General features: G+C 37.4%; 1 pseudogene; it reads left to right on the top strand.

Moving 5' to 3' along the window:
* The first annotated feature begins 615 nt into the window (after positions 1-615).
* LOC113046918 (formin-like protein 1) lies at positions 616-16,040 on the top strand (annotated as a pseudogene).
* Positions 16,041-16,112: the final 72 nt, after the last annotated feature.

Genomic DNA, 16,112 nt, shown 5'->3' on the forward strand with positions numbered 1-16,112 from the left:
TCAAACTGAGAGTTGATTCTCATATATCTCATAGATCTATTTAACTCTCTGTCTATCTGTCTGTCTACAGAGGCCTATACTTTTATTGTAATTTCTGTATAAATATAAACTTTAAAAGTCTTTTAAAACACCTTTTCAATAAGGTCCCATTAGCAAACGTTAGTTAATGCATGAACTAACATTAGCTATCAATCTGCAATGTATTTGTTAAGAGTATTTATCAATACATTTATTGGTTAATCAAAATATAGCTGTTCTTGTTAGCTGAGGTCCATTACATGATATGAACAGAGACACTTTTTTTTTAAATATTTTAATTATGTATTAGTAAATGTGGAAATTAACTGAGATTTGTAAATGCTTTAGGCCATTACACAAATATTATGTTATTAGGCCAGAATTCACAAAAATAATCTTCTAGAGAAAACAAGTAGGCTTGTGATAACAAGCCTGATCAACAGCATCGATGTCATACAGTACATATATGCACATGAGTAATGTGATATGCTTTAGTTCATAATATATTTTTTTTAAATACAAACAGAACTTAAATTGACACACCCAGCAGGCTCTCTGTCTGTAGCGCGAGGTATCCAGGAAACGCTGATGCTTCTGCTTTTTTTTTTTTTTTTCTGTGGTTTCCTTCTGCTGTCACAACTGCTAGTCTCTCATTTCTGGAACACACAAGTGTGCTCGGACAGGTGCCTTCATGTATGCCAACATCTGTATATTCTTTTGGAAGGAACTCCTGCAGTCTTGATCAGAGGGGGTGGACATAAAGGAAGCTGCGAGAAAGATGCTCCAACATCTGAAGCACTCACACGAGAGGCAGACAACTGGAGAAAAGGCCTGTAACACTGGCAAACAACACATTCAGACGCACTTACAGACCCAAGAACTGAACTTTTAAAGGACCTCTATTGTCTTAATTCTAAAATCTGATTGTGAGTTTGATTTTAAACTCTATTCCTGGTTGAGAGCTTCTTCACAATCACTTGCACCGTCTTGGACACAGTTCTGGTTTAAAAGGTATCTATTCTGTTTGACAGCGTGACCTAAAATACTCTGTGTGCTTCAATCTAACACTGGATCTGAGTGTCTAGAAAACTTCAAACATTTCAGTGGATTTTTACCTGTGGATTGCAGAGATATCTGTTTGGGTTCCTCCTGGGTTCCTTTGGGCTTTTGGAATTGCCAGTGGTTGATCCAGAAAGAGTTCAGTATCCTGAAATTCCTAAGGAAAGTTGTGATGGGTAACACAGTCGGCGGGTTTGATCAGGTGGAGGGGCCGGAGGCCAAAGGCTCAACAGGAGGGTCAAATGTTGCTCTCTCCACCCCTAAAAAGAAATGTGCCCCTGCTAAACTACCCATGCCTCCCGAGGAAGAGCTCGAAGAACGCTTCAGTGTGGTTTTGGTGAGTTTTTTGATACATAGACATGTAAATGTTATATATGAACACAGCAAAAGCAGCTTGTCTTTACACTTCCTGTTCTGATAAAAACAACAGCTGTGCTGGGAACTACAACAGTATTCAATTCTCTGTTTTCGCATTATAGAAACATAAATACTAGCTGTAGTGCAACAAACAAACTTGTATTCTTGATGCATTGACAGTGCATGCACAACAAATTAAAAGGATGATACAATTTATATAATTTGATATAATTTGAACATTTCAATGAAAATGCAATCTTCCACTTGAAATGCAAAATGAAGTAACACTAGGAAAAACACTTCTGACCTAATACAATCTGATTACTGTCACTTTAGTTCCACATGTGCTTTTGATATAGGAAATGGCAGTGACGGGATGACAAATTAGGCAACTTCTTAAGAGAAGTCATGAGACAACAAGAGTCCTACATTCTCTGTTATGACTGACCTTTGTTTCGTCTTTCGTTTAAGTGCAAGACACCACTTTCAATTGGTCATACTCCTAGATATACCATCCCAATTATTGAGCGATTTCTTGTATCATTTAATTCATTGATTAATGGAAGCTAAGTTATCTTCAGTTTTGGTTCCACTTCAGCAACACACTGTGTAAGCCTGTTTCCATCATAGAGTGAATATTGTTACTTCTCATTAATGCAACTTCTCAAAATAATATTTTATTTTTACTAAAATAAAAAAATAAAAATTCTATATAACAAATGGCCATTTTATCCTTCTGAAAATACTCTTATTGGACCAAGCACAACCAGGCTGTCCCAGGCCCTGAGAAGAGTTGGACCTACTAAACTCATCTTTACAATGCTCAGAGGATGGGCGAGTTTGGGACATTCTCTGCAACTTTGTCCATGACCCCATAAACTCAATCAACTACTCTGATCAAGTTACCATTGTATGTTAATGAATAGGTGCATCACACATGGTCACACTTAACAGTGATGTCCTCATTAGGCTACTGCCACTGAACTGTGCATTTGGTGCATTATATATAATATCAACTTAATCTAGTCTCACATTACTCACACTTTTGAACCAGTAGACCGCAGTTAGTCCCCCACCCTACCCCACCCACCCTGCTCACCACGCTCTCTCTGTTCCTTCACTAACCGCTCAGTGTGTTTCTAAATGTGCTTTCGCTCATTGTGCACACAACCTTAAAAAAACCTGTTCAAAGCGGAAACGTCTTAGTGTTTTAGAAAGAAACACCCCAGAACACAGTGTTTCAGCACTAAACTAGACACCTTTTTTAAACAACACACACTCTTAATGTGGCTCCCTCTTAATAATGAAGAATTTTTGTCGCTAATAATGTTTAAATACAAGACTCAGCCCTGTGCCCTCTTTTCAGGAAGTCACATTGTGTCCGACTGATGATACGCAGCATATGATCTCAAGTAGATAAATATAAACGCATGGGAAAATTAATCTATGAGACGTGCACATAATATAATAGTTCATTTAAAAATGAAAATTGTGTCATCATTGACTCACACTTAAATGATTACAGGATTTTCATTTTTGGCCGAACTGTCCCTTTAACAATCTGAAGTAGACTTAAGTACCAACAACAATTGCTTCATGTATATTTTGTAATGTAGATTTCCCTCTCATTGTCTTGCATCAGATATAAATGGTGATTATCAATGTTACAAATACATGATGTAAATGGCAAATCAGATAATAATTGGAACTGAAGAAAAAGTTATCATTTATCATTTTCCATATACAGTATTATGGATGTAATCTGTCTATTGAAGTCCAGTATTTTGTGATGGATGTGCATGGAGCATGTCGACCAATAAGAATAGCAATATGTTTCTTTATTAGTATATTTATTCACAATGATCTCCAGGTTGCTGTGATGAACTTTTAATTTCTCTTTTCAGAGCACCATGAATCTGCCTCCTGACAAGATGAAGCTTCTGAGTCAGTACGACAATGAGAAGAAATGGGAGCTTGTCTGCGATCAGGTAAGATACTACTATTGTCATCTGTTGATCACCTTGTTTTTTGTTTTTTTAAATGGCAGCAAAGTAGAACTGAGAGTATCTTGATCGTTTCCCTGTTTAGTTCTCTTTTAGAGAGTGAGACATTACTCATGGAATACGTAATGAATTAGCCATACTGAAATACGTTAAGTCATTGCATTTTTGAGCAGTTTTGCATTTTCATAATACTTCATGTCTGCAGTGTTGGTGTGACCTTTGAGAGGAAGTTATCTGATAGACTAGATTTAGACACACCAGAAGCATAAACAAGATCTTTACACTGTGACACAAATACAAGAACAAAACTTATACAAGTTATATGAAGACTGTAACCAGGGTTCATATGTCCTTTAACGTTTATTTATTTGTTGACATTTTGACATTTTCTTTCTTTTTTGGGTGTATACTGCATGATATGTAAAAGAAAAAAACAACAACATTTAATTTATCACTCTAAATCGTAACTATAAATATTTAGGCTATATATATATATATATATATATATATACAGTATATACAGGTGCTGGTCATATAATTAGAATATCATCAAAAAGTTGATTTTTTTTTTTTTTTTTATCAGGGACAATGCACAGAAAAAACATTAGTCTAAAAAAGAAGAGATGTCATGTTCCAGGTTATAACAAAAAATTATAATTTCCACCCGCAGTCCCTGGACAGGTAGATGTTATAGGCCCTACGTACAAAAGTTCATAAAACATATACAGAATAATACATAAAATCATTACTTCACTCACATCATAAAAACACACTCCACTTCAGGAATCTATCACTCACTCACTCACTCAGAATTTACATCGTTCATATCACAGTCAATTCAGTGCGTACAGTGCGTATTTCACTAATTCCATTCAAAAAGTGAAACTTGTATATTATATTGTATATTATATTCATTCATTACATACAGACTGACATATTTCAAATGTTTATTTCTTTTCATTTTGATGATTATAACTGACAACTAAGGAAAATCCCAAATTCAGTACTATAAAATTTTACTTAAGACCAATACAAAGACAGGATTTTTAGAAATCTTGGCCAACTGAAAAGTATGAACATGAAAAGTATGAGCACGTACAGCACTCAATACTTAGTTGGGGCTCCTTTTGCCTGAATTACTGCAGCAGTGCGGCATGGCATGGAGTCGATCAGTCTGTGGCACTGCTCAGGTGTTATGAGAGCACAGGTTGCTCTGATAGTGGCCTTCAGCTCTTCTGCATTGTTGGGTCTGGCATATCGCATCTTCCCCTTCACAATACCCCATTGATTTTCAGTTGCTGGCCAATTAAGAACGGGGATACCATGGTCCTTAAACCAGGTACTGGTAGCTTTGGCACTGTGTTCAGGTGCCAAGTCATGTTGGAAAATGAAATCTGCATCTCCATAAAGTTGGTCAGCAGCAGGAAGCATGAAGTGCTCTAAAACTTCCTGGTATATGGCTGCGTTGACTTTGGACTTCAGAAAACACAGTGAACCAACACCAGCAGATGACATGGCACCCCAAACCATCACTTACTGTGGAAACTTTACACTGAACCTCAATCAACGTGGATTGTGTCCCTCTCCTCTCTTCCTCCAGACTCTGGGACCCTGTTTTCCAAAGTAAATGCAAAATTTACTTTCATCACAGAACATAACTTTGGACCACTCAGCAGCAGTCCAGTCCTTTTTGAAGCGAGACGCTTCTGACGCTGTCTGTTGTTCAAGAGTGGCTTGACACAAGGAATGCGAAAGCTGAAACCCATGTCTTGCATACGTCTGTACCTAGTGGTTCTTGAAGCACTGACTCCAGCTGCAGTCCACTCTTTGTGAATCTCCCCCACATTTTGAATGGGTTTTGTTTCACAATCCTCTCCAGGGTGCGGTTATCCCTATTGCTTGTACACTTTTTTTCTACCACATCTTTTCCTTCCCTTCACCTCTCTATGTGCTTGGACACAGAGCTCTTTGAACAGCCAGCCTCTTTTGCAATGACATTTTGTGTCTTGCCTTCCTTGTGCAAGGTGTCAATGGTGATCTTTTGGACAACTGTCAAGTCAGCAGTCTTCACCATGATTGTGTAGCCTTCAGAACTAGACTGAGAGACCATTTAAAGGCCTTTACAGTAGTTTTGAGTTAATAAGCTGATTAGAGTGTGGCAACAGGTGTCTTCAATATTGAACCTTTTCACAATATTCTAATTTTCTGAGAAACTGAATTTGGGATTTAAACTAACTGTAAACTAAAAATAAATTAACAATTTGATGATATTTTAATTATATATGTATATATATATATATATATATATATATATATATATATATATATATCATATCAGGAGAAAATGTTAAAGGCCTTTCAGAATGTTTGGAGCATCTCTAGTGTTTTTATAAAAAATGCTTAAAATTTAAACGATCTACCCTGATTTTCTTGTTCTGTTGATTTTCTATGTTGTGGCAATATAGTTAAGATACAGGTTGAGGCATTTGTAGTGATCAGTTTCAGAGAATGCATGGCCTATAAGACGGGGAAAAAACAACAGTGGTAGACAGAAATGACTCATTACAGTATGTAAATGATGTTAATTTAAGTAGGCTTGCAAAGAATGCTGATAGTGAGCAGACATCTCAACGGGAGAAAAGGGTAAAATAAGTGCAGCGGCAAGAGACGGTGAATGCACTTCCTGTGTTAATATTTGTGTCTCTATGACAACTGTAGGATGCAGGCTTTGTAGCTATGCATGTAGTGAAACCGGGTTGTCTTAGCAACCAATGCACACAACTAACATGTATTTCTTACCATGGGCATAATGTAGGCTTTTCCCACCTTCAGGGAAAATATGTATTAATACAACTGAAGAAACATCAATAAATGGCATATATCTCTCTCATACATATACAGTACAGTATCTGAGATGGATTGACAGTAAGATTTAAAAGTTTGGGATCAGCAAGATTTATATATATATATATATATATATATATATATATATATATATAAAGCAAGATATATATATGACCCTGGACCTGGTCTTAAGTCACTGGGATGTATTTGTACAGTAGCTATAGCCAAAAATACTTTGTATGGGTCAAAATGATAGATTTTTCTTTTATGGCTAAATTTTTTAGTATATTAAGTAAAGATCATGTACCATGAACATTTTAGCAAATTTCCTAATGTAAATATATCAAAACTTAATATTTAATTAGTACAGTAATATGCATTTCTATTTTCTCATTATTAAACTTTTTTGTACCCTCAAATTCCAGATTTTACATTTTTACATGTGAGGATAGGCCAAAATTCTGTCCTGTCCTAACAAACCATACATCAATGGAAAGCATAATTATTCAGCTTTCAGATGATGTTTAAATCTTGATTTTGAAAAATGTACACTTAAGACTGATTTTGTTGTCCAGGGTCACATATTTATTTTTTATTTAAGGAATTAATTTAAAAGTGGCAGTAAATACATTTAGAATGTTACCGAAGGTTTCTGTTTCAAATAATGCCATTCTTTTTAACTTTCTACTCATCAAAGAAATATATCTTGGTTTACACAAAAATATTAAATATTAAGCAACACAACTGTTCTCAATATCTGTCATTTAAATTGTAATAATATTTCACAATATTACTGTTTTAGTGTATTGTAATCAAATAATTAATTATGAGCATATACTTTAAAAAAAAAAACATTAAAAAGACTTAACAACCCCAAACATTATTCAACCTCATTATTCTATATGACCAAAGAGCATTTAAATATCTTCTACACGCCTCCATCATCACAGCTGGAAGTCAGTCCATTTATTGTTCCTCTTTCTCCTGATGTCTGTTAGGAGCGATTTCAGGTGAAAAACCCTCCCTCGGCTTATCTGACTAAAATCAAGAGCTTCTACCAGGACCAGGGTGGAGTGACACGCAGGGTCAGTACATCCTTCTCTTTCTGTTCTTTCTGTTCTTTCCCTCACCTCCTCCTTATACTCGCATTTCTCTTATCCTACATATGTGCTGACACCCACCTGCCCAAAAAGCCCAAATGAGATCTCAGTTTAGTCTCAATGTGACATGAATGATTGTCTGTCAATCAAGTCAGCTTACCTCTGCGACTCCTTCTCCACAGTTCAAGAAACGTGTGCAGGAGTCAACTCAAGTCCTGAGAGAGCTGGAGATCTCGCTGAGAACCAATCACATTGGGTTAGTGGCCGCTTTATTTTTCTTGTGCAATGCAAAGATCACTGCTTCACTTCACTGCCACTTCTGAACTAAAGAAAAGATCATTTTACACCTGAATAATAGAAGATTTCCACAGATACATATCATGATATTCCTTTTTTACTCTACAGGTGGGCTCAGGAGTTTCTGAACGAGGAAAACCAAGGCTTGGATGTCCTGGTGGACTACTTGTCATATGCTCAAAGTGATGCGCCGTATGTTCATTCTGTCATTTCTAACATTTTCCATCAGCACCATTACAGTCTAATGCAGTACTTGTCCTAGAAGATTTTATGAGTAAATCTTTCAGTTAACAGCTCTTAAAAGATAAAATTTTTACATGAACTGTTAAAAATAAAGTTTTATATTAATTTTTATTTATTGGCATTGATGGTTCCATTAACATCCTTTAACATCCATGGAAACTTTCCATTACACAAAAGATTCTTCATAGTGGGTAAATGTTCTTTGGATTATTACTTTCTTTACACTAAGAAAAAAAGTTTATTTCTTTTTTTTTTAAAGTGATGGTTCACGCAAAAATGAAAATTACCCAATGATTTACTCATGACTTTCTTCTTTCAGACGAATACAATCACTTTTCCAAGGTTTATAATGGCAGTGAATGGGTGTTATTTAATAGTCCAATAGAAGTCCATCATAAAATCCATCATAAAAAAGAGCTCCACACATCTCCGGGTTTTATGTATTTAAAACTTTATAAACGGTAATCTATAAATTTTTATATAAGCCAAGAGGAGCCTTATTTGCCTTTGCTCAAGTAAACAAAACTTGGTATAAAATGGTGAAATGAAGTTTTCCTCTCAACTTTATTGTAAAATTCATTACCCGAAGCTTTTCAATACGTTGCACACTTATGACATCTTCTGGTCAAAGGTGGAAAAAGGTGCCTTTGCATCCCAGATGCCCTATCATTTTTTTGTATATAACCAATTTGTGCTCCGAAAACCATATAAAGCAATTAAAATAAAAATGTCATTGTACTTATACAAAATATGAATAACTGATTCTGAATAAATGTATGAAAAAATAGGCATGGCTCGTGTAGGCATAAATCAAATTTTTTTTTTGTAACAGAGGAGTCTGAAGGACATTTTAAAAATCAAAAGAACCCTTTGTAGAATGGAAAGGTTCCACGGATGTTAAATGGAACCATAGATGCTTATAAAGAAACTTTATTTCTTAAGTGTGTAGCTGAAAATGACCCCAGATTCTGTGCTGACGTGTTTCTCAGGTTTGAGGTGGAAGCTGTGGAAAACGGCGGTTCTGTATCTGACAACAGGAGGTTGTCAGAGAGATCAGTGGAGGATCTAGCCAAAAATGTCAACCATTCTCCCACACACGGCGTGCGTAAAGTGGCACGTGCATTCACTGTCCGGTGAGTCAATGTTACGACACACCCCAAAATACAGCGATCGCTGCTCAGTATAAAGACTAAAACAGAGAAACCATGAATTTAAATATTGTTCTTATTCTGATAAGTTTACAGATTCGGTGTTAATCTTTTTGCCTCTCCACATTAGAATAAGCAACTTGGCCCACGGCAGAAGAGCTATGCGAGATTCTCAATTGGCCAGCCAGAGAGATGACGTTCACCTCTGTATTATGTGTCTGCGTGCTATCATGAATTATCAGGTATGCTGGCGTGAGAAACACATTCAAACACTAGACTCATTACTCAAAGGTCATTTTAGGAGAACTTTATATGACTCATCTTTTTTTTTTTTTTTTTTTTACAGTCTGGGTTCAATTTAGTCATGACTCACCCCAGATGTGTCAATGAAATTACACTCGGTCTCAACAACAAAAATCCCAGGTGAGGGTTTTTTCTTATATTTTTTTTTCTTTGTGGGGGTATAGGGGTTGTGAGTTTATTGCATGAGTTTGTAATACATTTATATATACCATTCATAGGACTAAGGCTCTTGTGCTGGAGCTGTTGGCTGCAGTGTGTCTGGTTAGAGGAGGACATGACATCATCATCTCGGCCTTTGACAACTTTAAAGAAGTAAGATGACTTGCCTTCTACACATATACAAACACTTTTTTTAATTATTATTATTATTAAATTATATGTCTTCATAAAATGGTTAGGTCAGGTTTTGCAGAAGGTCAAGATACATTTCCTTCTGCCTAGGGCCAGAAGTATAGCTTAAAAACTTAATTAACTCTTTTTAATCTTTTACCTCCTCCCAGTGTGCTCCGAAATCATTCTAATGCTGATTTGCTGCTCAAAAACATGTATTATTATTCTTATTATTATCAAAGCTGAAAACAGTTGTGCTGCTTAATGTTTTTATGGACACTAATTCTTTTTTTTCAGGACTCTCGATAGAATAGACTGATAAAAATGACAGCATTTATTTGAAATATTAATCTTTTGTAATATTATCCATGTCTTTACTTTCAAAAACTTGAAATGGTAGTTAAGTGACATAAATATCAGAAATTACGCTAGCAAACTACACAAATACCTTTCTGAGACAAGTAAGAAGTCTATACGTTTTGTAGCACAGGATATAACAAGTGTCATGCTCAAACCTCACCTCTGTTCGGCCCACTTTCTCACAGGTGAGTGGAGAGAAGAACCGCTTCGAGAAGCTAATGGAGTACTTCATGCATGATGACAGTAATATTGACTTCATGGTGAGCTTTGCTGTCAATCACATCTGTTATCAGTTATGAATTACATAACACCTGCTTGCTTTTTTCTTTTTGTGTGTATGTAATATAAATGATTTTTGAATCTATCCGTTTGATCTTTTTCTTCACAGGTAGCTTGCATGCAGTTCATAAACATTGTGGTCCACTCAGTGGAGAACATGAACTTCCGTGTGCATCTTCAGTATGAGTTCACCCAGCTGCGTCTAGACCAGTACTTAGAGGTATGTCTAGTGTACAGAAGAGATAAATACATTATAAAAGCAAATCATACATCTTACACATAATTAACACTGAACTGGATCCTATAGATTTGAGATGCTTTATATGCACGCCGCACGTATACATGAAGTTGTGCATTATCCTTGTAATGAAATGTGTGTGTCTGCAGTCCTTAAAACAGATGGAGAGTGAGAAGTTACAAGTACAGATCCAGGCGTACTTGGATAATTTGTTTGATGTTGGAGCGCTGATGGAGGATGCAGAAAATAAAGGGGATATAATGGACCATTTAGCCGAACTGCGGGAGACCAATGCACAGGTTAACTATACTCTATGGACACTAATACATTTACACATAATGACATAATCATCTACTAAATAGCACACATGCCTCGTTGCAGGAAGGCTGTTCTGTTCCTCATAAGTGTATGGATATTCTTGTGTTGTAGCTGAATTCCAGATTGCAGGAACATGAGAAAAGAGCACTGGAAAAAATGGCAGAACTAGAACAACAACTAATGCAGGCCACTAAAGAGACAGCAGTGCTTAAGGTAACCCACTGCATTTTCCTTTCGTTGCATACTATTCATACTATATACTATTAGTATTCAAGATTAGAAGTAGTGTGTCTCCATGCAAAGTGCAGTACATTCATTCTTAGAATAAATAATTCTGTAGGCATATCAAAATTGGGAATCAGTCTTTGTCTCTAACCTTTACATGTGTGTGTAACAGGAGAGCTTGCGAGAGTCCTGTGCCCAAGTGAGCACTTTGCAGCAGAGGGAACGAGAACGAGAGATTCAGAGAGAGAGAGAAAAAGAGCAGCAGTGTCTGTCACAGCCCTCACAGGTAGACAGAGAAAGAAACGGAGAGGTGAGTGGAAAGGAGTCCAAACTGGAGGTGAAGCTGAAGGAACTGCAGGAGAAGGGCTTAGTTCGACTGGAGCGCACAGCCTCTGGAAGCCTGGACATCGAAGTGATTCCAGTCACCGTAGAGAAAATTGTCACTCAGACAGGTAGGAGCACTTGTGCAAAAGTTCTCCATCTGCTTAGCATCTAAAATGAATGCTTCTAGTGAACTCAAACTGTTTACCTTTAGCTGGTTACATTGATATTAACACAACGTCCTTTCATAGTGACTGTATCAGATCCAGCTTCTCAAGCGCCATCCCCTGCAGGCGCAGCACCGCCTCCACCTCCTCCACCACCTCCACTACCTGATGCTGCAGCTCCCCCTCCTCCACCACCACCACCCCCTCCTCCTCCCCCTGAAAGCGGAGGTATTCCGCCTCCCCCTCCTCCTCCTCCTCCTGGTGGAGGTCCACCACCACCCCCGCCCCACCTGGCAGTGGACCACCACCCCCTCCAGGAGCTCCTCCTGCCACTGGGGCTGAAACAGGTGGAGGGACTAAACATTTCACAATAAAAGAAATAATCATTCAAACATGCAGCCAGAGCTGAGTGAGCTTACATCCATCTTTTTCATCCTTTCACACAGGACCAAAGGGACGTAAACCCATTCAACCGAAGTTCAAGATGCCCCTGTTGAACTGGCAGGCGTTGAAGCCCAATCAAGTGACGGGAACGGTGTTCGTTGAGCTGAATGATGAACAACTCTTAGGGGTAACAGCAAAGAATTCCTTAAAATGCACCAAAAATAAACCTGTATGACTCAAAGCGTTGAGTGGAACTGTAAGAATGTTTCTTTGAATAGTTTGAATAGTCCATATAATGAAAGCCAGTGAGGTACAAAATTACTTTGAAACACATTTCACTATATGGATGTTTCACAGAAGACAGAATATCATACAGGTTTGGAACAAAGAGGATGAGTAAATGAATTTACATTTTTGGGTGAATTATCTCTTTTAATCTATTACACTCTCTCTCTCTCTCTCTCTCAGGAGCTGAATATGGATCTATTTGCAGAGCAGTTTAAAACCAAGGCTCAAGGTCCTCCAACAGATATTTCGAAGCTCAAGGTTAAGGTGGCTGAGAAGGCACCTAGTAAGGTGTCCCTGCTGGAGCCTAACAAATCCAAAAACCTTGCAATCACCCTCCGCAAGGGAGGCATGAGCCCCAACGACATCTGCACAGCCATTGAGAGGTATGTTTCAACAACAGCAAACTGCACAAAAAAAAAAAGCTTTAAACCAACCTGAACGAGCGTGGAAACTCTCTTCTCTGTGTCTTGCTCTCAGATATGATCAGCAGTCTCTGGGTCTTGACTTTCTGGAGCTTCTGGAACGTTTCGTCCCATCAGAATTTGAGATGAAGTTACTCCAGAACTACGAAAAGGAAGGGCGGCCACTAGAGGACCTGAGTGAAGAGGACCGTTTCATGATCCGCTTTGGTAAAATCCCACGCCTTGCTCAACGGATCAACACCCTCACGTTCATGGGCAACTTCCAAGAGAGCGTGAAACGTCTGCAGCCGGTCAGTTAACATCACTCTTTGGCTGGTGTACCTATTATAATTCATATGTTTTATAAAAAAAAAATCATCCTTTTTTTCTCCACCTGTTTCCGTAGCAATTAGATGCAATCATTGCAGCTTCCGAGTCCCTCAAGTCTTCATCAAAGCTGAAGAAGATGTTAGAGGTGAGTAGACCTCATTTGTGCTTAAAGGTATGTTTGGTGTGCTTATTCAATGTAGCTCACTTATCAATCTTCTGGTTCAGATCATCTTGGCCTTTGGGAACTACATGAACAGCAGTAAAAGAGGAGCAGCGTATGGATTCCGCCTGCAGAGCCTTGACCTGGTGAGTGGGTTTGTAGATTTGAACTTTAAGGCTCATGTTTTTGTTAGGCAGGACTGAAGTGTTATGTATGCATTGTAAATAAGAGCAGAAGGTTACAGGCCCAGGTGAGAGTTTTGGAAAACTCATTGTATTACTTATGACAGACCTTTCATGTAGAGGCCTTTGATGCAGAAACAAAGATCGAAACTTTGAATGGGAATGAAAACTTTTCAGAAGCTACTCTTCTGTAGCTGAAATTTCCTATAAATTCCTTTTACGTTCACCTTCGTTTTCCATTGGTTTTCAGGTTTTTCAAATGTTTCAGATTACTTCCCCTACCACTTTTTTAATTAATGTTTTTTTTTTTTTGACAAACTCAAAAACATCAACAAAACTAATTATACACACAATATTTATTAAGTCTTTATATCTATCTACATGTGTGTGTGTATATACAGTACTGTATATATGTAACAAGGAGTCAGAGATGTTCGGATCCATCTGCAGTACTTTATTAACAGAGAATGGTCAAACAGGCAGAATTCAGGTAACAGCATCAGGTGTGTCAAGGGATATCCAGAATCAATAACAATAACAAGCAGAGGTCGGGGCAGGCAGCAGAGAATCACAGTCAGTTTAAACAAACCAAAGTCAAACACGGAAGGAACAAACACTAGAATAATGCTCAGAAATGCCAGACGGAACTAAACAAGACTTCGCACTTAGTGAGAGAAATTGAAATCAGTTTTATTTCATTATACTATTATAATTTCGATTTATTGTCTTCATTTTAATTGTTATTATTATTTTCAGTTATGTTAGTCCATCAAACTAAACTAAATGAAAATGCAAAATTGAAAATGTGAAAAGTTGCCTTGGCAAGTAGCTAAAATAAAATACGTTTGTATATTAATATATTATATTTCAATTGAAGTTTATTTCAAGAAATGACCGTTTTAATCTATAATAACCCTGATTAAAATATATTAAAATGTTAACAGTGAAAATTTGCAGGTTATATGTAATTTTCAGAATTTTATATTGTACATTTTTAAGCAGTTTCCATCTATATATACACATCTCATTATAATTACTGTATGAATGTATTGATCTGTTTCATTTCTTAGTGATGGATGATATTTACCCAAAATAAAAACAATTTCTGCATCTACCTTAACTCTATTTCGCCAATAACTACATCTCATCTCTTAATCTTTTCTTAGTGGCCACAGTAAAAACTCCCAGTGTTCTCACTCAGTGTCACTCTCTTGTGTGTTTCAGCTGTTGGACACGAAGTCCACAGACCGCACACAGACTTTGATGCATTTCATCGCGAATATGGTGCAGGAGAAATACCCTGAGCTTGCCTCCTTCCACACTGAACTCCGCTTTGTAGACAAGGCTGCTCTGGGTAAGAAATACCATAATAACGGTTCATCCCACTACATACTGTACATGCTACAAACAATGAGACACATTTCACTGCATATCAATAATCGATTTGGAGAGTGTTTTCTCTTTCTCACTCCTTTGCTCTCTCAGTGTCTTTGGACAGTGTGCTCCAGGATGTGAGATCTCTGGAGAGAGGGATGGAAGGGACCAAGAAAGAGTTCCTGGTGCAGGACGACATCCCGGCCCTGAAGGAGTTTGTTAAGGCCAACAGTGATGTATTAGACTCACTTGTTAAAGATGGCAAAACAGCACAGGTGAGAGTATGCTCAAACTATTAGACATCAAATCTGCTCAATTAGTCTTGCTGACTTATTCTCTTCTGCCAACAAGGAGGCATACACGTCTATAGTGGAGTACTACGGAGAGAATCCGAAAACGACACAGCCTTCCATGTTCTTCCCGCTCTTCGTCAGGTTCGTCAAAGCTTATAAGGTGAGAGATACAGCTATTGAACGTTTGTGTCAACACATACACATATTCAAGGGTAAATAACAAGCTTTTATTTTTTTGACTGTTCACATGCTTATGGGAATTGATTGAAATACTGTAAGTACAGTAAAGGAATAAAATGTTGAATGAGCGTGTTAATGGAGCTGAGCTCTAAACAAAAAAACTAAGATACTGCAAGCTTTTCACCAACTGATTCATTACTGTGGTGTGTTATTGTCACACAACAGCAAGCAGAACAAGATAATGAACAGAAGAAGAAACAAGTGAGTGCAGCAGAAGAACAGAAAACCCCTAACCTAAAGAAGAAAGATAGCACTCCTCAAAAGGTGACAAAAAATGCATTTATTTAATTTGATTTTTGTTTTTATAAATCTACTAATTATAGAATTATATTTATAATTCTGTTCTCCTATTCTGACCAGAGTCCCATGATGCCCAAAATGCCTCAGATGGATCTGATTGCAGAGCTGAAGAAGAGACAGGTGAAGCCCCAAGTGACAGACGGGGCCATTGATGACATTATAACAGGTACAAAAGTGTTATCGATTAACAACCAAAATAGTCTTGTCAAAATATACCCCAAGCACTTTCCTTATGCTTATGCTTCCCTTAATTCTTAACTGACAAGAACGATTTGCCACCTACTATTCTATATATATTTTTAAGAATTATATATATATATTTTTTTCATTTGTTTGTCAGATTTGAGAAATGCACCCTACAGAAGAGGTGATGGTCGGAGAGCGACTCCACGACATGATAACTGAGAGTTACCTAAAAAGACTTCCCTCCTCCCCACTGGACACTTCAGGTGGATGAGGAGAGACCCCCCCCCCCCCCCCCCCCCCCAAAAAAAGAGTGCTATATAAATGCATCATTCATTCACTTCTGTATATAACACCTGGTCTTATT

This window comes from Carassius auratus, chromosome 3 (assembly GCF_003368295.1).
Source record: "Carassius auratus strain Wakin chromosome 3, ASM336829v1, whole genome shotgun sequence".
NCBI lineage: Eukaryota > Metazoa > Chordata > Actinopteri > Cypriniformes > Cyprinidae > Carassius > Carassius auratus.